The sequence below is a fragment of the Molossus molossus genome, unplaced genomic scaffold, assembly GCF_014108415.1.
Source record: "Molossus molossus isolate mMolMol1 unplaced genomic scaffold, mMolMol1.p scaffold_m16_p_13, whole genome shotgun sequence".
Taxonomy (NCBI): Eukaryota; Metazoa; Chordata; class Mammalia; order Chiroptera; family Molossidae; genus Molossus; species Molossus molossus.
The window spans coordinates 92474809-92494779 of NW_023425348.1; the positions used below are offsets into that span (position 1 = coordinate 92474809).

General features: G+C 42.4%; 1 protein-coding gene across 2 annotated transcripts in view; it reads right to left on the bottom strand.

The window, feature by feature from the left end:
• The window catches only part of PC (pyruvate carboxylase), a 115803-nt gene that overhangs the window by 70357 nt on the left and 25475 nt on the right, over nt 1–19971 (bottom strand). The gene's annotated exons all lie outside the window — the stretch shown is intronic.

Genomic DNA, 19971 nt, shown 5'->3' on the forward strand with positions numbered 1-19971 from the left:
CCCTCAATGTAACACCTCTAGAAGAGACCCCAGTAGACAGAATAAACATAGCTGCCATTACTATTTTTAGCACCATTATCATTTCACTGTTGTATTCTTTTATATAAATGTAATTTTGTGCTGGCATGTTTACAACCCCATAACTGATGATTGGTAAATTATTGTGCTGCTCCATAATTGATGATTGGGAAAGTCACTGTGTGCCCTCTAGCTAAACCTGTTTAGTCAAAATAACCTCAGTAAATTGGAATACTCCCTGAACCAAGAAATTGTTGGGAGCCGGCTTCGTGTCTGACAGAGTCCACGGAGCCTGGAGGTCTTGCATCAGAGACTTGACCTCCCCCACAATCTCAAGGAATTAGGCTTGCATTGTGTTTGTGCAGCTCGGGGCTAAGTGTGACCCAATGTACCTTGAAATACCAGAAATACCTGGGTGTTCCTGGGTGTGCCTGGGGATTCCTGCTATCCATAAGGCAAACTAATTCTCTACAGCATTGTTGTAGCCCTGGGCATTATATCAAGAAGATCCTATTTCTGTAAGGTGTAAAAGGCATGGAATAAAGCATATCGGGGCTGATTCCAAAGACTCTGTCACAGGGGTGTTTGGAATCAGTTGCTGGCCAGCTTTGCTCTCTATTTGGCTTTAATTTGGCTCTGGTGGTCTCTCGGTTCTCTCGCGCCACAACAGTTTTAAATGAAGAAAAAATAATTAACCAGTAGGTACAAAACCACCCAAGAATTCTAACCTCAATGTCCTTACACTTTGGAACTCTCCCTGAGAATTTCAGACTGACAAGCTGTCTACACAGAGAAAGCTGCCTACACCCTTCACGAAGGAGTTCCTTCTCTGACCCCAGCTCGGTTCAACAGGAAAAAGGAGACCCACCATCTTCCTAATTACAATTCCCCTGAGCATCTGAAAGAGGTTGGCGGTCCCTCTGACTGCATAAAGCAAACCCAGCATCCCAGCATCTGCAATCCCAGGACAGACTTTCTGAAGAAGTAAAAGGTTTTCAGTCTTAATTTAAATCAGAGGGAAGAAGGTGGGAAATAGGCTTTGGGGCTTGAAATCCAAACAGAATAATAACAAGAAGGATGAAGAGGTAGCTATACATAGATGAATCTCCATTCAACAAATAACTGCTCCATCCTAATACTCCATCAATCTGTCATCAACATCAGTCAGGAAAAGCGATGGCTGCCAGCTCACTGGCCGTGCACCTACAACGCCAGGGAGGAGTGGTTGGTCTTCCTCTGCTCTACCCTTTCATTTCCTGTCTCTGGTGCACATCCGTACATGGCTGCAAGTGACAAGTATGAGTCATTCACAGTCCACAGGAAGCCGAAAGCCACTGACCTCTTCATCACTGAGAAGGCCCATTAGTTTCACTCTAGGTCCTGGGCTCTACATGCACTCTGGTGAACTATCTTGCCCAAATTTGCTGTTAGGTAAAAAGGGGGTTTCAGGCTAGGACTCAGAGGATATGAAAGCATCCTCATTCCTGGAAAACAACTCCCAAGAAAAAAAGTAACATTATACATAGAGAACAGCCTGTCACTGCTACCACATCTCACCTGGAGGTGGCTGAGTCATGAGTGCCACAGGGAAAGGGGACCAGACACCACTGAGCAGCAAAAAGGCAGGCTGTGCACATCTCAGCCGCGAAGGACGAGAGAGAAGTCTCATAAGTCCACTCACTGCTCGCTTAAGTGGGAATGGGGGCGGGGGGGGGGGGGAGTTAGGAATTAAGGGTGCTGATTTGGCAGAACAAATAGCAAACACTATTTATTCTTCCTTCTTATTTGCAAGTAAGATACACATGATCTTTGGACAAGAGGACAATGGCATCCTAAGCATCGAGAGAAGGCAGCTAAGAAGCTATTTGGAAAGATATGATGAAAGCCCATCAAACTCAGGATGCAGAGAGGATAATGAAAAAAAAAAATGACAGGGCAGAGAGATTACAAAGAAGTTCTGCCCTGGCCGGTGCTCAGTGGTTAGAGCATCAGCCCATGGACCAAAGATTCCGGTCAAGGGCATGTACCTCGGTTGCAGTTCGTCCCCCGCCTGCAGGAAGCAACCAGTCACTTTGATGTTTATCTCTCTCCCTCCCTCCCACTCTATCTGAAGATAAATAGAAAAATGTCCTTGAGCCCTGGCAGGTTTGGCTCAGCGGTTAGAGCGTTGGCCTGTGGTCCAGAGAGACCCGGGTTCGGTTCCCGCTGGGGGCATGTACCTCGGTTGCAGTTTGTCCCTGGCTCTGGTTGGGTCGCGCAGGTGGCAGCCACTCAATGTGTCCCTCTCATGTCGATGTTTCTCTCTCTCTCTTTCTCCCTTCCACTCTATCTGAACAAAAAATGGAAAAAATGTCCTCCGGTGAGGATTAAAAAAAAGTTCTTTTGCAGATGTGCAATTGTTTGGAGCTAAAAGCTAAAGGCCACAGTCCAGGCAAACCATTATCAAAATCTCTTTAAATTAGCAGATATTACCTTTGTGATCAGAAAAGGTAAGCATGCCATTTTGCATCTGGAAGAAATATGTACACAGCTTACAAATGGAAAATGTAGAGCTCTTATTAAAAAGCACATCATTTAAGGGATATTATATTTTACAAAACAATAGGTAATTATAGCTAAACTGCAATAGTCCACAGCAATGAAATAGGAACAGCAAGTGGAGGTGGTTCAATAAGTGTTTATAGAGTACTTCTTAAGTGCCAGCCATAGGGTAGGAAGTATAACATTTTTTTTTTTAATCCTCACTCAAGGACATTTTTGCATTTATCTTCAGATAGAGTGGGAGGGAGAGAGGGAGGAAGAGAGAGAGAAACATCGATGTGAGAGACACATATCGACTGGTTGCCACCAGCACAACCCCAACCCGGGCCGGGGACAAACTGCAACCGAAGTATGTGCCCTTAGCAGGAACCGAACCCGGGACTCTCTGGTCCGCAGGCCGACACTCTAACTGCCAGGGCGGAAGTATAACTTTTAAAACTGTATCAAATCATGGTAAGTTGATATAACCAGGGACTAGGTACATGACCAATTAAATTGTTTGGCACAAGGGCCTAATAATGCACATACTCCAGTTACAAATATGTACAAAATGTGCAGGTGCATTGACAAGGAGAAGTGAGTCTAATGTGCTGTTACTAAGCTTTCAGTTTGCTCCTTAAATTTTTTTCCCCCCTGCCATTTTAACCTAAATTTTAAAGTGCACAATTCAGTGGTTTTTAGTACTTTCAAAATATTGTGCAAATATCACCACTGTCTAATTCCAGGACACTTTTCAAATACCCCCACTAAAAAATTCAGTACCATTAATAGTCACTCCCTATTTCTCCCTCCTCCCAGCCGTTGGCAACCACCAATCTACTTTCTGTCTCTATGAATTCACCTATTCTGGACATTCCATATAAAGTTTATATAAAAAATATTATACAATAAACAAATAAAGCCTTTTGTGTCTGGCTTTTTTTCACTTAGCATGTTTTCAAGGTTCATCCATTATAGCATGTATCAGTACTTCATACCTTTTTATGGGTGAGTTACATTCTATTGTATGAATATACCACATTTTGCTTATCCATCCATTGGTGGATAAACATTTAGGTTGTTTCCATGTTTTGACTATTATGAATGATGCTGCCATGACCATTCACACGTATGTCACATTTTAAAAACATAATTTTTAACCATCCAGGCTGGCCTCCCTAGTTATGCTTTAGTTAGTCCAAGACTTGAACCCAACAGTCTGACTCCAGCTTGACTGCCAATCACATTGCTGCACTCCTCGTCTTCACTCTCTGATACGGATGGTGCACAGCAGGCCTGAAATGCGCAGGTGGGAGCAGCGGAAATTTAAGTCATTGTTAACAAGAAGCACGAGCTGCAAGGACAGAAAACCACCTGATTGTACCCCTTCCTGACCCCACCCAACAGAAGGAGATTACAGATAATCAATGGGAAACTCCACAGGCTGGCCATTTGGATTCTTTAGTGAAACAGGGATGCTGTTATGAGCATCTACGCTGCTGTGAGGCTAAATGAAACAAGAGGGATGCCAGGTGAGCAATCACTTAGCCCCTGGCACACAACAGGCTTTCAGTAAAGGTTCATTTGTTCGTGCAATAAAAAAAGAATATACACAAAAGAAAATGGGAGAGAAATTTAAACATTCTACTATAAAAAAATCAATTGAACACACACACAAAAACAGTAATGTAGGACATGAGGGACACAAAGCTATAAGTCACATAGAAAACAAAAGGTACAGTGACCTAAGTAAGTTCCTCCTTATCAGTAATTACTTAAAATACAAGTAAATTAAACACTCCAATCAGAAGACAGAGATTGGCAGAAAGGATAAAAACATAGGATCCAACTCCATGCTATCCTCAAGAGACTCACTTGAGACCCAAAGTCACAGGCCGAAAATGACAGGAAGGAAAGAGGTATTCCATACAAATAGTGTCCAACAGAGAGCAGAGTGGCTATATAAATATCAGACAAAATAGACTTTAAATCAAAAAGATTACAAGAGACAAAGAAAGATATTATAGATTAATAAAATGTTCAATACAGCAAGAAAATATAGCATTTAGAAACATTTACACAACTAATGACAGACCATCAAAATATATGGAGCAAAAACAAATAAAATTTAGGGGAGAAATAGTTCTATAATAACAGTTGGGAGACTTTAATACCCCACTCACAACACTGGATAGAACAATCAGACAGAAGATAAAGAAGAAATAGAGAGCCCTGGCCAGTTTGGCTCAGCGGTTGGAGCATCAGCCTGAGGACCAGAGAGTCCCAGGTTCGGTTCCTGCTAGGGGCACGTACCAAAAAAAAAAAAAAAGAAGAAGAAGAAGAAATAGAGAACAAACACAACACAATAAATGAACTGTGTTAACAGACATATACAGAACACTCTACACAACAAGAGAATACACATTATTTTTTAGTGCACATGGGATATTTTTCAGGATAGATCATATATTAGACCACAAATTTAATCTCAACAGATTAAAGACAGATATCATTCAAAGTATCTTCTCTGACAACAGGATGAAGTTAGAAATTAATAACAAAAGGAAAAATGAAAAATTCATAAATTTGTGAAAATTAAGCAACACTTTTTTTTTTAAATCCTTACTCGAGGATACTTTTCCCATTTATCATCAGATAGAGTGGGAGCGCCCTGGCCAGTTTGGCTCAGCGGTTAGAGCGTCGGCCTGCGGTCCGGAGAGAGAGTGGGAGAGAGAGAGAGAAACATCAACATGAGAAAGACACATTGATTGATTGCCTCCCGTACAACCCTGACCATGGTTGGGGACAGAACCACAACCAAGGTATGTGAGGTACATGCCCTTGACCAGAATCAAACCCAAGACTCTTTGGTCCGCAGGCCAATGCTCTACCACTGAGCCAAACTGGCCAGGGATAAACAACACATTTTTCAACATATGGATCAAAGAAGAAATCACAAGGGAAATAAGAAAATATCTAGAAACGAATAAAAACAAAAACACAAAGTTCGAAAACTTATGGGACACAGTGAAGCAGTACCAAGAGGAAACTTATAGCTCTAAATACTTACATTAAAAAAATAAGAAAGATCTGAATCAACAAGCTGACATTACACCTTAAGGAACTAAAAAAAGTAGAACAAACTAAACCCAAATTTAACAGAAAAAAAGAAACAAGATTAACAGCAGTAATAAATGAAACAGAGAATAGAAAAAAAAAAAAATCAATGAAATCAAAAGTTGGGTCTTTGGAAAGATCAACAAAATTGACAAACTTTTAGCTAGATAAACCAAGAGAAAAACAGAGAAGACTCAAATTACTAAAATCAGAAATAAAAATGGGAACATTACTGATTCTACAGAAATAAAAAAGTTTTGAGACAACTATGCACAATTATACACCAATAAATTGGATAACCTAGATGAAATGAACAAATGCCTAGAAACACAAAACTTACCAAGACTACATCATGAAGAAATAAAAAATCTGAATAGACCTATAACCAGTAAAGAGATTAAATCAGTAATCAAAAATCTCCCAACAAAAGAAAGCCCTAAACTGGTGCTTTGCTGATGAATTCTACCAAACATTTAAAGAAGACCTAATACCAACCCTTCTCAAAATTTTCCCAAAAATTGAAGAGGAGGGAACACTTCCTAACTCATTCTATGAAACCATCAGTACTATATCAAAGGCAAAGACTACAAGAAAACTACAGATCAACATTCCTTATGAACACTGATACAAAAAACCCTCAAAAAACAATAGCAAACAGAATTTGGTAATGTATTGAAAGAATTATACACCATGACCTTTTGGAATTTATTCTTAGAATGTAAGAATAGTTCAACATATAAAAACAGATTAATGTAATACACCACATCAACAAAATGAAGGAAAAACAAATACATGATCACCTCAATTGACGCAGAAAAAACATTTAATAAAATTCAACACCCTTTCACAATAAAAACATGGTACAAAATAGGAATAGAAGAAAGCTACCTCCACATAATAAAAGCTATATGGAAAAACCACAGTAAACATTCTACTTAATGGTGAAAGACAAAGTTTTCCTCTAAGATCAGGAACAAGGCAAGCATGCCTGCTTTCACCACTTCTGTTCACACAGTACTGAAAGATCTAGCCAGAGCAATTAGGCAAGAAAAAGAAATCAAAGGCATCCAAAATGGAAAAAAAGAAGTAAAATGATCTCTGTCTGCAGATAATATGATCTTATATGTAGAGAACCTGAAAGATTCCACAAAAAAGCTGTTAGAATAAATGAATTCAGCAAAATAGCAAAATGCAAAGTCAACACACAAAAATCAGTTGCATTTCTATATATAAACAGTGAACAATATGAAAAGAAAATTACAAAAAACAATTCCATTTACAATAGCATCAAAAAGAATAAAATACTGAGGAATTAACTTTACCAAGTAGGGAAAAGACTTGTACAACAAAAACTATAAAACATTGCTGAAAGAAATTAAGACATTAAAAAACAGAAACATACCCCATGTTCATGAATTAGCATGTCAACACTACCCAAAGCAACCTTATAGATTCAATGAAATCCCTATCAAAATGCTAACGACTCTTGCCCTGGCAGGTGGCTCATTTGGTTGGAACATCCTCCTGTACACCAAAGGTTGCAGGTTCGATCCTCCATCAGGATACATACCTAGGTGGCAGGTTCTATCCCTAGTCGGGGTGTGTACAGGAGGCAACCTATCGATATTTCTCTGTCACATCAATGTGTTTCTTTCTCTCTCTCTCTCTCTCTCTCTCTCTCTCTCTCTCTCTCTCTCTCTCTCTCTCTTCCTCTCTCTGAAATCAATGAAAACATGTGCTCAGGTAAGGATTAAAAATAAGGAAATGAAATAAAATCCTAATGACTCTTTTTGCAGAAATAGGAAAATCCACCTTAAAACTCATATGTAATGTTGAGGAACCTCGAAGAGCCAAGACAATCTTTTTTTTTATTGTTGACACTATTACACATGTCCCCCATTTCCTCCTCCTTTATCTACCTCTACCCAACCCAAGACAATCTTGAAAAAGAAGAACAAAACTAAAGAACTTATACCTCCTGCTTTCAAAACCTACTACAAAATTGCAGTCATCAAAACAATGTGATATTGACAAAAGACAGACATACAGACCAATAGAAAAGAATAGAGCCCAGAGATAAACTCTTATAAACTCATATATATGGTCAAATGATTTTTGAAAAGGATGCTAAGACCATTCAATGGGGAAAGGACAGTCTTTTCAACAAATAGTGCTGGGAAAACTGGATATCTACATGCAAAAGAATGAAGCTAGACCCTTACCTAACACCATATATAAAAATTAACTCATAATTGATCAAGGACCTAAATGTAAGACCTAAAACAACAAAACTCTTAGAAGGAAACAGGACAAAACTTCACAACACTGAACTTGGCAATGATCTCTTGGATATGACACCAAAAGCACAGGTAACAAAAGAAAAAATAAACAAACTGGACTTCATTTAAATTGTGCATTAAAAGACATTATTCACAGAGTAAAATGGCAACACACAGAATGGGAGAAAATATTTTCAAATCATATATCTGATAAGGGATTAACATCCAAAATATATACAGAACTTCTAAAACTCAACAACAAAAAATGATTAAAAAATGGGCAAAGGACTTGAATGGACATTTTTTCAAAGAGGATATGAGTGACTGATAAGTACATGAAAAGACCGAAAGTATAATGGTGGTTGCTAGGGCCTGGGGGGAGGGAAGAATGGAAGCTTTTGATTAATGGAGACAGTTTCATGGGTTTTTTTTGTTTTTAAATCCTCACCAGAGAATATTTTTCCATTTACCTTCTGGCAGAGTGGGAGGGAGGGAGACAGAGAGAAACATCATGGAAAAGAGAGACATCGACTGGTTGTCTCCCACATGACCCGACCAGGCAGGGGGCCAAACTGCAACTGAGGTACATGTCCTTGACTGGAATGGGACCTGTGACTCTTTGGTCCTCAGGCCAACGCTCTAACTGCTGAGCCAAACTGGCCAGGGCAGAGTTCCGCTTTATAGGATGCAAAGAGTTACGGGGATGGATGATGGTGATGGCTGGACCACAATGTGAATGTATTTAATACCGCTGAACTTTTTACACTTAGAAATGGTCAAGACTGTAAATTTTACATTATGTGTATTCTACCTCAATAAGAAGAAAGGACAAATAAAATTAAAACAAGGAGCCTTTTTGGTATACAAACAAAAAGAAAATATTTTAAAGTTTTTTAAAAAAACAAAAACAGCCCTGGCCTGTGGGGCTCAGTGGTTGGAGCATTGGCCTGTGCACCGAAGGGCTGAAGTTCAATTCTCAGTGGGGTACATACCCAGGTTGTGGGGATCGTGAATGAGGTGACCCATCCATGTTTCTCTCACATTGATGTTTCTCTCTCTCTCTCTCACTCTCTCTCTCCCCCCCCCCCCTTCTCTCTTTTTAGATCTATGAAAACATAACCTTGGATGAGGATTAAAAAAAAAAAAACCCACAAAAACAAACAATAATCAGCCTGAATTAACACCAACCAACATCAACTTGGCAGTAGCAGAATCACAATGGGGTATTCACATAGTCTCCTCAGGAATTTTTAAAATGTGAGGATTATGGGGAATTTCATAAATCAAAAGGGCACAATATCTGGAAAAACAACTATATGAAAGTAAGAATCTGCAACTGGAGACGAGATGGAAGGGGAAACAAGGGTCTGAAATAGGATATAATTTTTCAAATCCCTTAAGCCATGTACTAATAACCGCCTGGGTGCCATCCCTGCTCTCAAAAGCACCCCTATCTATATCGTGGATGCCTGAGTGGGCCTAGCCCCTGGGAAGACGAACCTGGTACAGATGTGCCAACCATGGGTCTTTAAAAGGGGCAGACCCCATTAATTTCCAAAATATATAGAGTACTCATACAACTCAACAAAAGAAAGACAAAGAATCCCATTTAAAAATGGGCAGAGGACCCTGGCTGGTTTGGCTCAGCAGTTGGAGCGTCGGCCTGTGCACCAGAGAGTCCCGGGTTCAGTTCCCACTAAGGGCATGTACCTCAGTTGCAGTTTGTCCCCAGCCCCAGTTGGGGTCATGTGAGTGGCAGCCACTCGGTGTGTTTCTCTCACATGGATGTTTCTCTCTCTCTCTCTTCTTCCCTCTCTCCCTCCTGCTCTATCTGAAGATAAATGCAAAAATGTCCTCGGGTGAGGATTAAAAAAAATTGGGCAGCGGACCTAAAGTGACACCTCTCCAAACAGGACATACAAATAGCCAAGAGACATATGAAGAAATGCTCAACATCACTAATCATCAGAGAGATGTAAATTAAAACAACAATGAAGTATTACCTCACACCTGTCAGAATGGCTGCCATCAACAAAATATCAAACAAGTGCTGGCGAGGGTGTGGAGAAAAGAGGACTCTAGTGCACTACTGGTGGGAATGCAGACTGGTGCAGCCACTGTGGAAAAAAATATGGTGTTTCCTCACAAAAATTAAAAATTGAAGGCCATTTGACCCAGTGATTCTACTTCTAGGAATACATCCTAAGAAGCCTGAAACACCAATCAGAAAGAATATATGTACCCCTATGTTCATAGTAGCACTGTTTACAGTTGCTAACATCTGGAAACAGCCCATGTGTCCATCAATAGATGAATGGATAAAAAAGCTGCGGTACATACACACAATGGAATACTATGCAGCTATAAGAAAGAAAGATCTCTTATCCTTTGAGACGACATGGAGGGACCTAGAGAGTATTATGCTAAGCAAAATAAGCCAATCAGAGAAAGACAAATATCACATGATCTCACTTATTTGTGGAATATAATGAACAAGATAAGCTGATGAACAAAACAGACCCAGGGACATAGTAGTAAGGTACAGACTGAAGAGGGGATGGGCGGAAGAGAGATAAACCAAAGAATTTATATGCATATATGCATAACCAATGGACATAAACAACAATGCGGGGAGGGGGCAATCGAGAGGAGGGTGTCATGGGGGAAAAAGGAGAAACATCTGTAACAAAAATAAATTAATAAAAAAAATATATATATATAAAATAATAAATAAATAAAATAAAAATAAAAGGGGCAGACCCCACTGATTCCACCTTTCAATACAAATTCACAAAGTGGCCTCCTGGGATAAATTAGTGTCACATGAGTTTGAAATTAATGAGTCAGATTTCCAGGCCCAACCCAAAGCATCAAAGTACTACAGTTCTGGGGGAGTGGCCACACCACCTCTATACTTTCACCATGATGCTGGTGGTTTTATTCCCAAGTGTGAAAGCCATATTCCTAGGGATGCAAGGACCCTGACTAAAAAACACTACTTTAGCCCTGGACAGTTTGGCTCAGCAGTTAGAGAGTCAGCCTTTGGGCCGAAGGGTCTTGGGTTTGATTCCTGGTCAAGGGCACATACCTGGGTTACAGGTTTGATCCCTAGCCCCAGCAGGAGGCAACTAATCAATGTATCACTCTCACATCTATGTTTCTCTCTCTCTCCCTCCCTCCTTTCCACTCTCTCTAAAAAAAAAAAAAAAATGGAAAAATATCCTTGGGTGAGGATTAACAAAACAAAAATGACAACAATGAAGTTTGCCACATTAACTGATTTTTTCTTTCACAAACTATTTCTCCATAGCATGTGATGCTGTTTGAGAGCATTTTACCCACAATGAACTTCTTTCCATATTGGAGTCAATCCTTTCAAACCCTACCACTGCTTTATCAACTAAGTATATGTGATATTCTAAATACTTTGTTGTCATTTTATCAATTTTCATAACATCTTCACCAGGAGTATATTCCATCTCAAGAAACCACTTTTTTGCTCATTTACAAGAAGCAATTCCTTTATCATGAGATTACAGCAATTCAGTTATATCTTCAGGCTCCACTTACAATTCTAGTTCACTTGCTATTCTACCACATCTGCAGTTATTTCCGCCACTGAAGTCTTGAACCCCTCGAAGTCATCCATGAGGGTTGGCTTCAACTTCTTCCAAACTTCTGTTAATGTTGGTATTTTGACCTCTTCCCATGAATTACAAATTTTCTTAATGGCATCTAGAACAGTAAGTCACTACCAGAGGTTTTCGATTTACTTTGTCCAGACTTATGAGAGGAATCACTATCTATGGCAGCAATAGCCTTACAAAATATATTTCTTTAATAAAACTTGAGAGTTAAAATTACTCCTTTATCCATGGGCTACAGAACAGATGTTGTGTTAGCAGGCATGAAAACAATATTAATCTCATTGTACATCCCCACCAGAGCTCTTGGGTGACCAGGTGTATTGTCAATAAGCAGTAATATTTTGAAAGGAATCTTTTTTTCTGATTGGTAGGTCTCAACGGTGGGCTTGAAATATTCAGTAACCATGTTGTAAATAGATGTGCTGTCATTCAGACTTTGTGATTCCACTTACAGAGCATAAGCAGAATAGATTTAGCATAATTCTTAAGGGCCTAGGATTTTCAGATGGTAAATGAGCAATGGCTTCAGCTTAAAGTCACAGCTACACTAACCCCTAACAAGAGAATCAGCCTATCCTTTGAAGCTTTGAAGACAGGCATTGAATTCTTCTCTCTACCTATGAAAGTCCTAGATGAGCCCTGGCCGATGTGGCTCAGTTGGTTGAAGTGTCGTGCTCTACACCAAAATCTGGTGGGTTTGATTCCCAGTCAGGCACATACCCAGGTTTCGGGTTTGATCTCCTATTGGGTATGCATGTGGGAGGCAACCAATCGATGTCTCTCTCTCAAAGTAATTTAAAAAATTAAGTAATTAATTAAAAAAGAAAGTCCTTAATAGCATCTTCTTTCAATATAAGGCTTTTAAAATCTACATTGAAAATATGTTAAGTAGTGTAGCCCCTTGACCGGGGCCAAGGATCCCAGACACATGCCCTGAACCAGCAATCAAACCCTCAACCCTTCGGTGCATGGGTCAACACTCTAACCACTGAGCCAGGACCTTCTGCAGCTTCTCTGCTTCTCTTCACCTTCATAAAATTAAAGACAGTTTAGGGCTTTGCTCTGGATTAGACTTTGACTCAAGGAAATGATGTGGTGGTTTGATTTCTTGTCCAGACCACTATAACTTTCTCCGTATCAGCAATAAGATTGTTTTGCTTTCTTATCATTTGTGTGTTCAATGGAGTAGCACTTTTAACTTCAGTCAAGCACTGTTTCCTTTGCATTCATAACTTAACTAACTGCTTGGCATAGAGGCCTAGCTTTCAACCTGTCTTGGATTTTTACTTAGCTTCCTCACTAAGCTAATCATTTCTAGCTTTTTATTTAAAGTGAGAGATGGGTGACTCTTCCTTTCACTGGAACACTTAAGGCCAATGTAGGGTTATTCATTGGGCTAAGTTCTATACTGTGTCTCAGGGAACAGGGAGGCCTGAGGAGGAGACAGATGAGAGGATGGCTGGTCAGTGGAGCAGTCAGAAAACATACAACATGTATCAATCAAGTTTGCCATCTTATATGGGCATGGTTCATGGCACCCCAAACAATTATAATAGTAGTATCAAAGATCAGCTGTATTAGTATTACCACCCAGCTGGTGTGACTCAGTGAATTGAACATTGCCCCATGGATTGAGAGGTCTTGGTTTGATTCCCAGTCAGGGCATATGCCTGGGTTGTGGGCTCGATCCCCAGTAGGGACTGTGCAGAAGGAAGCAGCTTTATGTCTCTCTCTAAAAAAATAAATCAATAAAAACTTATTTTTATAAGGATCACTGGGTTGGGGGTGGGATAGGGAAGAGGGTGTCTGGGAGGGAAAAGGAGAAACATCTGTAACAAAAATAAATTAATTAAAAAATTAAAAATAAATTTTAAAAAAGGATCACTTATTACAGATCACCATGACAAATATAATAAAAATGAAAAAGTCTGAAATATAGAGAGAATTACCAAAATGTGACAGAGACGTGAAGTGAGCAAATGCTGTTGGAAATAATGGAGCAGATAGATTTGATGCAGGGCTGCCACAAACCTTCAATTTGTAAATAAAGCAGTATCTGTGAAGTGCAATAAAACAAGGTATGCCTATACTCCCTCAGAGAAGCGTAAAGAAATGAACCTGATCTACCTCACCATACCCCCAAGAGCTCCCTGCAAGAAAAATCAAGTGTCTCAATCTTTGTCACTGAACCTTTAGAGAAACAAAAAAACTTAAGCCAAAAAGCTATAATCACAAGACAGCCCTCACAGATTTGCAGTCCAAATTCCCGGTGTGTGATCAGAAAACACTGAATGTTCCACACTTCTGCTGGAAGAGAGTGTCACATAACCTGGAAGAGCTGGACATGCCAGCAATTCCGCTCCTAGTTCACACCCTGAAGAAACTGTTGCTCATATACACCCGGAGCCATATACAAGAATGTTTGCAGCAGTGTTGTTCCTAAGAACAAAAACATGGAAACAGCTCAGGCTTCTTAGCAAGGAAGGATAAAGACACTAGAGTACATTTATACAGTAGACAACGCCACAGTGGTGGAAATGAATGGAGCTAATGCATCACATGGATGGATCCAAATGTAATGCTGAAGTCTACAGTATTGACTCCATGTCTATGATGTTCAAAAACAGACAAAACTTAACAATAGGTTATTTAGAAGTTGTTCATAGGTGGTAAAACAATCAAGAAAATTAAGAGCGCCCTGGCCGGTTTGGCTCAGCGGTTAGAGCGTCGGTCTGCGGTCTGGAGAGATCCGGGTTCGGTTCCTGCTAAGGGCACATACCTCCGTTGCAGTTTGTCCCCGGCCCTGGTTGAGTCATGTGGGTGGCGACCACTCGATGTGTCCCTTTCACGTCGATGTTTCTCTCTCTCCCCCTCCCACTCTGTCTGAGCAAAATATCGAAAAATGTCCTCGGGTGAGAATTAAAAAAAAAAAGAAAACCAAGAGCATGCTTATCACAAAAGTCAGAATAGCTGTGGGGTGAAGGGGCTTCAACTGGGGAGGACACGTGGGCGCTTATGTGGTCCTAATACTTTATTCCTTAACCTGGGGATGGGAACACAGATATTCACTTTATTATTCTGTTTTAATGTGTGTGTTTTAAATATGTCTTCTGTAAGTGTGATGTATTTTGTAGTAAACATATGACAAAAAGAAGAAATAAACTATAGAGTGCTACACAGCTGTTAGAATGAGGCAGATATCTGTACGGATATGGGACGATCTCTCAGATACATTAATAAGTGAAAAGGGCATGGAGCAGAGAGAAGGCGTAGGAGGAAAAATATATATACCTATATTTTTAAATAGATGCCTCAGCTCTAGAAGGATAGACAAGATAGTTTAACCAGAGGTGGCCTCTAGGGAGCAGAACTGGGTTACGATGAGGAAGAGAAGGAGACTTTTATACATTTAAATGTTTGTACCAACCACAAGTAATATTCAGCTAAAATATATAACTTTTTTTTAAGTTAAGCCCTAACCCTTTGGGTTACCACTTAGAAACTTGTTCAGTTTTCAGAGTAGAAGGCACTCCATCATCTCAAATGATTTCATGGCAAAGGGGGAACTCTAGCCCATCCAAGCCCAGAATCCACGATTACCCTGTGATATAATAAGAAACATATATCTGGTCTTTGTCCCAGGTTCCTGGCACAAGTGCTTCTAAAACCCCTGGACTTCCCTGAGTAATAGGGGTGAGAGGAGCACTTTTTAAAAATTCATAATAAGCCCCTTTCAGCCACACCAGAGTTTATGCTCATGAGATGACTTCTGGTGGAACCGTAGGTAGCTTCCGGATGGGGGCTAGTTGCTAGATTAGAGGGCTGGAACTTTCAGCCCCACCCCTGGACTTCAGGGAGTGGAGAGGGCCAATCACGCCTACGGAATGGAACCTCTGTAAATACCCTGAACAGGGTTCAGAGAGCTTCCTGTCTGATGAACACATCCAGGTGCCAGGAGAGTGACATGTCCCAATTCCACGAGGACAGGAGCTCCTGTGCTTGGGATCCTTCTGGATCTCACCTCAAGTACTCCTTCATCTGGCTGACATTTATATCCTTAATAATAAATCAGTCAACGTAAGTCAAGTGTTTCTTTGAGTTCCGTGAGCCATTATAGCAAATGATCAAACCGAAGGAGAGGTTGTGGGAATCCCCCGTTTACAGCTATACAGGTGGCTGGCAACCTGAGGCTTGTGACTGGCATCTGAAGTAAGGGCAGTCTTGCGGGACTGAGCCCTTAACCCCCGTTTACAGCTATACAGGTGGCTGGCAACCTGAGGCTTGTGACTGGCATCTGAAGTAAGGGCGGTCTTGCGGGACTGAGCCCTTAACTGTGAGGTCTACACTAACTCCAGGTGGTTAATGTCAGAACTCAATTAAATTGTAGGACACTCGTTGGTGTCAAAGTTGGCGAATTTGTTGGTGTTGAAGGAAAAAACATTTAGTGTCAGAATTGCCATAGGTAATAAGAAAATAAACAGCCCTAGCCAATTTGGCTCAGTGGTTAGAATGTCGGCCTGTGGTCCGGAGAGACCCGAGTTCGGTTCCCGTTAAGGGCGCGTACCTCGGATGCAGTTAGTCCCGGGCCCTGGTTGGTTGTGCGGGTGGCAGCCGCTTGATGTGTCCCTTTCATGTCGATGTTTCTCTCTCTCTCTCTCTCTCTCTCTCTCTCTCTCCCTCCCTCCATCCCTCCCACTCTATCGAACAAAAAATGGAAAAATATCCTCGGGTGAGGATAAAAAAAAACACCCTACCATCAGAGACCCCTGGCTGGGGCACTGTCAATGACTAGACCTTTGGATTTACTCTGCTAGGCTGGCTGATCTGGCACAAAAATCTCAAAGAGGCAGTGGCTGAAAACCTCTGGGGCCATAAATCTGCTAGGAATGGCTGTATGTGCCCTCTGCCCCAGATATGCCCTTCATCAGCCCCCTGAGGAGAAGGCCTCTGTAAGCTGTGTGTTCTCAGCTGGAGAAGCCAGTCAGGAGGGGAAGGAAACTGACTTAGAGTTGTGAAACCGACAGAGAGCGATGCCAGCCACAGGACTAGACTTGGACCTTTCAGGGAGTAATGCATGCCGTCCCCCAACTTGACTTAGGTCTCAATGTTCTTCTCCTCACCAGAGGGTACCTCACTGGGCTATTCTGACCAAAATACCATTCCAAAGTCCCAGCACATGAACCATGAAAACCAAGTAGTTGGAAGAAAAACAGAAACCGATTATAAATTCTATTCTGAGTATGCTAGAACTTCTCTCTCCAAAACACCTCCCTCAACATGCACCAAAACCTAACAAAAACAAAACAAGTCCTCTCAAGTCTAACACCTACAACACATTGTTTTCTTCAGTGTTAAGCAAAACAATGGTCAGAGCTGGGAGCTTTTCTGAAAGAAAGGGTTTATGCTGGCCAAAGAAGCCCGGGTCCTGGGCCATGCAGTCTGAGACCACCAGCAGCCGGGCTAGGTGGGGACGACAGCATGCTGTGGCCTGCAACTGACCAAGCGCTTTTTTTTTTTTAAATACTTTTTCTTTATTGATTTTAGAGAGAGAGGAAGGGAGAGGGAGAGATAGAAACATCAATCGGCCACCCCCACCCACATGCTCCCCACTGGGGATTGAGCCCACAACCTGGGCATGTGCCCTGACCGGGAATCGAACCAGTGGCCTCTTGGTGCATGGGTCGACGTCAACCACTGAGCCACACTGGCTGGGCAACATTGTGTTTTGGGAAAGAAAGATATAAGCTGTTTTGAAAAAATTTACGTTGACTACAGATAAGGGAGCAGGAGAAGGTGACGTGGGGGCAGTTCTAGGGTAGGTGCAGAGCCTGTAGAGGAGAAATTTACCACTTTTGCTTGGGTGTGGGCAACACTCCTGAAAGTTCACGCACGAGGATGCGGCGGAGGCTGGTGGTCAGCCACTTCTTTTTAGATAGCGGCTGGAAGTGAACTCAAAGCTGCAGAGACATGTGAGCACTCTTGTTAGTCGGCCCACAGCTATTAACTGGTTCATTACTCTCTTCTCTTCCCCTCTCTCTCCAGCCAGCTGTCATTTAATGCAGGGCATCTCAGGATTTTTCTCCTGTCATCAGAGGAAATCCCCAGGCTGGCAGGCAGTTTCAGTTTCCCGTATCCTGCCCTGGAAGTCCAGGGGAAGCACAGGCGCTTCTCCCGTGATTAGCCCTGCCAGCCGGGCCTAACCAAGCAGCAGGAGACTCTGGTGGGCCCACCATTCAGACATGCTATTCTGTCACCCACACACTGTCAGCAGCACCTGCCCCCTAACATTGGGAGAAATGGGAAGGTCCTGAGAGGCAAGAGTTAGAGAAAATCAGCTCAGTCTCTGTTTGATCTCTCTGCTCTCTGGATAGCACTACTCCAGGAAGGCTCTCAGTACTAGCTGCTCTGTCTCCAGCAGACTCAGTTTTCTCAGGAAACTTTGAATTGGGCTTAGTAATAGCTCACCTCTAAAGGTGGCACCCCAATTCCCTGTTTCTTTGCCGCTCCACTTTCCCCTGGCCTCAGTTCTGGGGCAGCTACCTCAGTGACATGAACAGGGTTGCTTTTCCAGCTCTGTTTTCAGGATGGAGGTGGAGTTGCCAATTAGAGCTCCCCAAGTCCTCCTAGTTCCACTCCACCCCGACAACTTTTCTTCTCTAGCACGCTGTATTCTCCTGTAGCACGCGGTATTTGCTCCTTCCTTCCGTCGCCATCCTTCCCTAGTCCATGCATGTGTCAACGAAGAATGCTACCCCTTCCCTGGTCCATGAGAGCGTCAACGAAGAATGCTACCCCTTCCCTGGTCCATGAGAGCGTCAACGAAGAATGCTATCCCTTCCCCAGTCCATGCACGTGTCAACGAAGAATGCTACCCCTTCCCTAGTCCATGAGAGCGTCAAAATGCTACCCCTTCCCCAGTCCATGCACATGTCAACGAAGAATGCTACCCCTTCCCCAGTCTATGAGAGCGTCAACGAAGAATGCTACCCCTTCCCCAGTCCATGCACGTGTCAACGAAGAATGCTACCCCTTCCCTAGTCCATGCATGTGTCAACGAAGAATGCTACCCCTTCCCTAGTCCATGCACGTGTCAACGAAGAATGCTACCCCTTCCCTAGTCCATGCATGTGTCAACGAAGAATGCTACCCCTTCCCTGGTCCATGAGAGCGTCAACGAAGAATGCTACCCCTTCCCTGGTCCATGAGAGCGTCAACGAAGAATGCTACCCCTTCCCTGGTCCATGAGAGCGTCAACGAAGAATGCTACCCCTTCCCTAGTCCATGCGTGCATCAACGACAGATGTCTAAGCTGCAACACCTGCCTCAGACCTAGTCCCTGGCTCTGACCTCACTTCCCATTCCAGGTGAGCTGACCCTCTACTTCCAGAAAAGTTTTCCAAAAGACCATTCACCTGTGGTGGTCACTGGCTCAAGCATCTCTGAGATTTCTGTCTCAAGTCCCAATTCGCAGCTGGATATCTGTAGAATGAATCTCCAGGCCCTCACACTCACTCCTACCCAATAGCATCCATCCTCCAAAGGGGTTTCCTGAGTACCAGCGTCCTACGGGCTCAGCAGTGAACCCAGCAGACACAAATCTCCTCTCTTGTGGAGCTTCCAACGCCTTCCTCCCACCAGTGAGGCTGAAGCATCACCCTGTGTGTACCCAATGCCTGGCTTCTCTCCTCACCTTGATTTGCTCCATGTGCCACTGCTTGGGTGGTATCCCCTTCTTTCCACCAACCCAAATATGACACCTCATTCAAGGGCCAGCTCTCCAAGAAGTCCTTTCTGGGTAGCCAACCACCTGACACAGTCCCCTCAACTCGCAGGCCCTGGGCTCATAGGTTCTCCTCTCCACAGTTCCCTTGTGACTTCTCCCCACACCATTACCAGCTACCATTGACGGTCTACCCAGTGCCACGTTCCTTGTTTTGTTTTTTCATTTAATCCCCAGCAGCCCTATGAGGAAGGTCTTATTGCCCCTAGTTTATAGATGAGGAAATCAAGGCTCAAGGGGGCTAAGGAACTTGCCAGAAGTGAAAGGGCCGGTAAAGAACTAAACCTGAACCCCACCCAACCCCCGACTCCAGAGCCCTGCTCTTAGCCACTTCCCTGATCACTTTCTGTACTTGTTTTTGCAGTTAGCATTTTACCTGTCACAGAAACAGCACTCAGCTGTGACTGTCCCTTATTAACTGGTCACTACTTGAGCATGTATTTGCCCCAGCACATGCATTCCTTCTCTCTCCAACCACAGGTAAGTGGCCCAGGACAAAGAGCTCTTGCAGCCTACAGTGCCCAGGAAAGAGCTGTGTCCACAGATGCACAGTCAATGCTTGAGAAAGGAACAATTTCTTGGAATACGCACAGTCGTAGCTTTTGCCCTT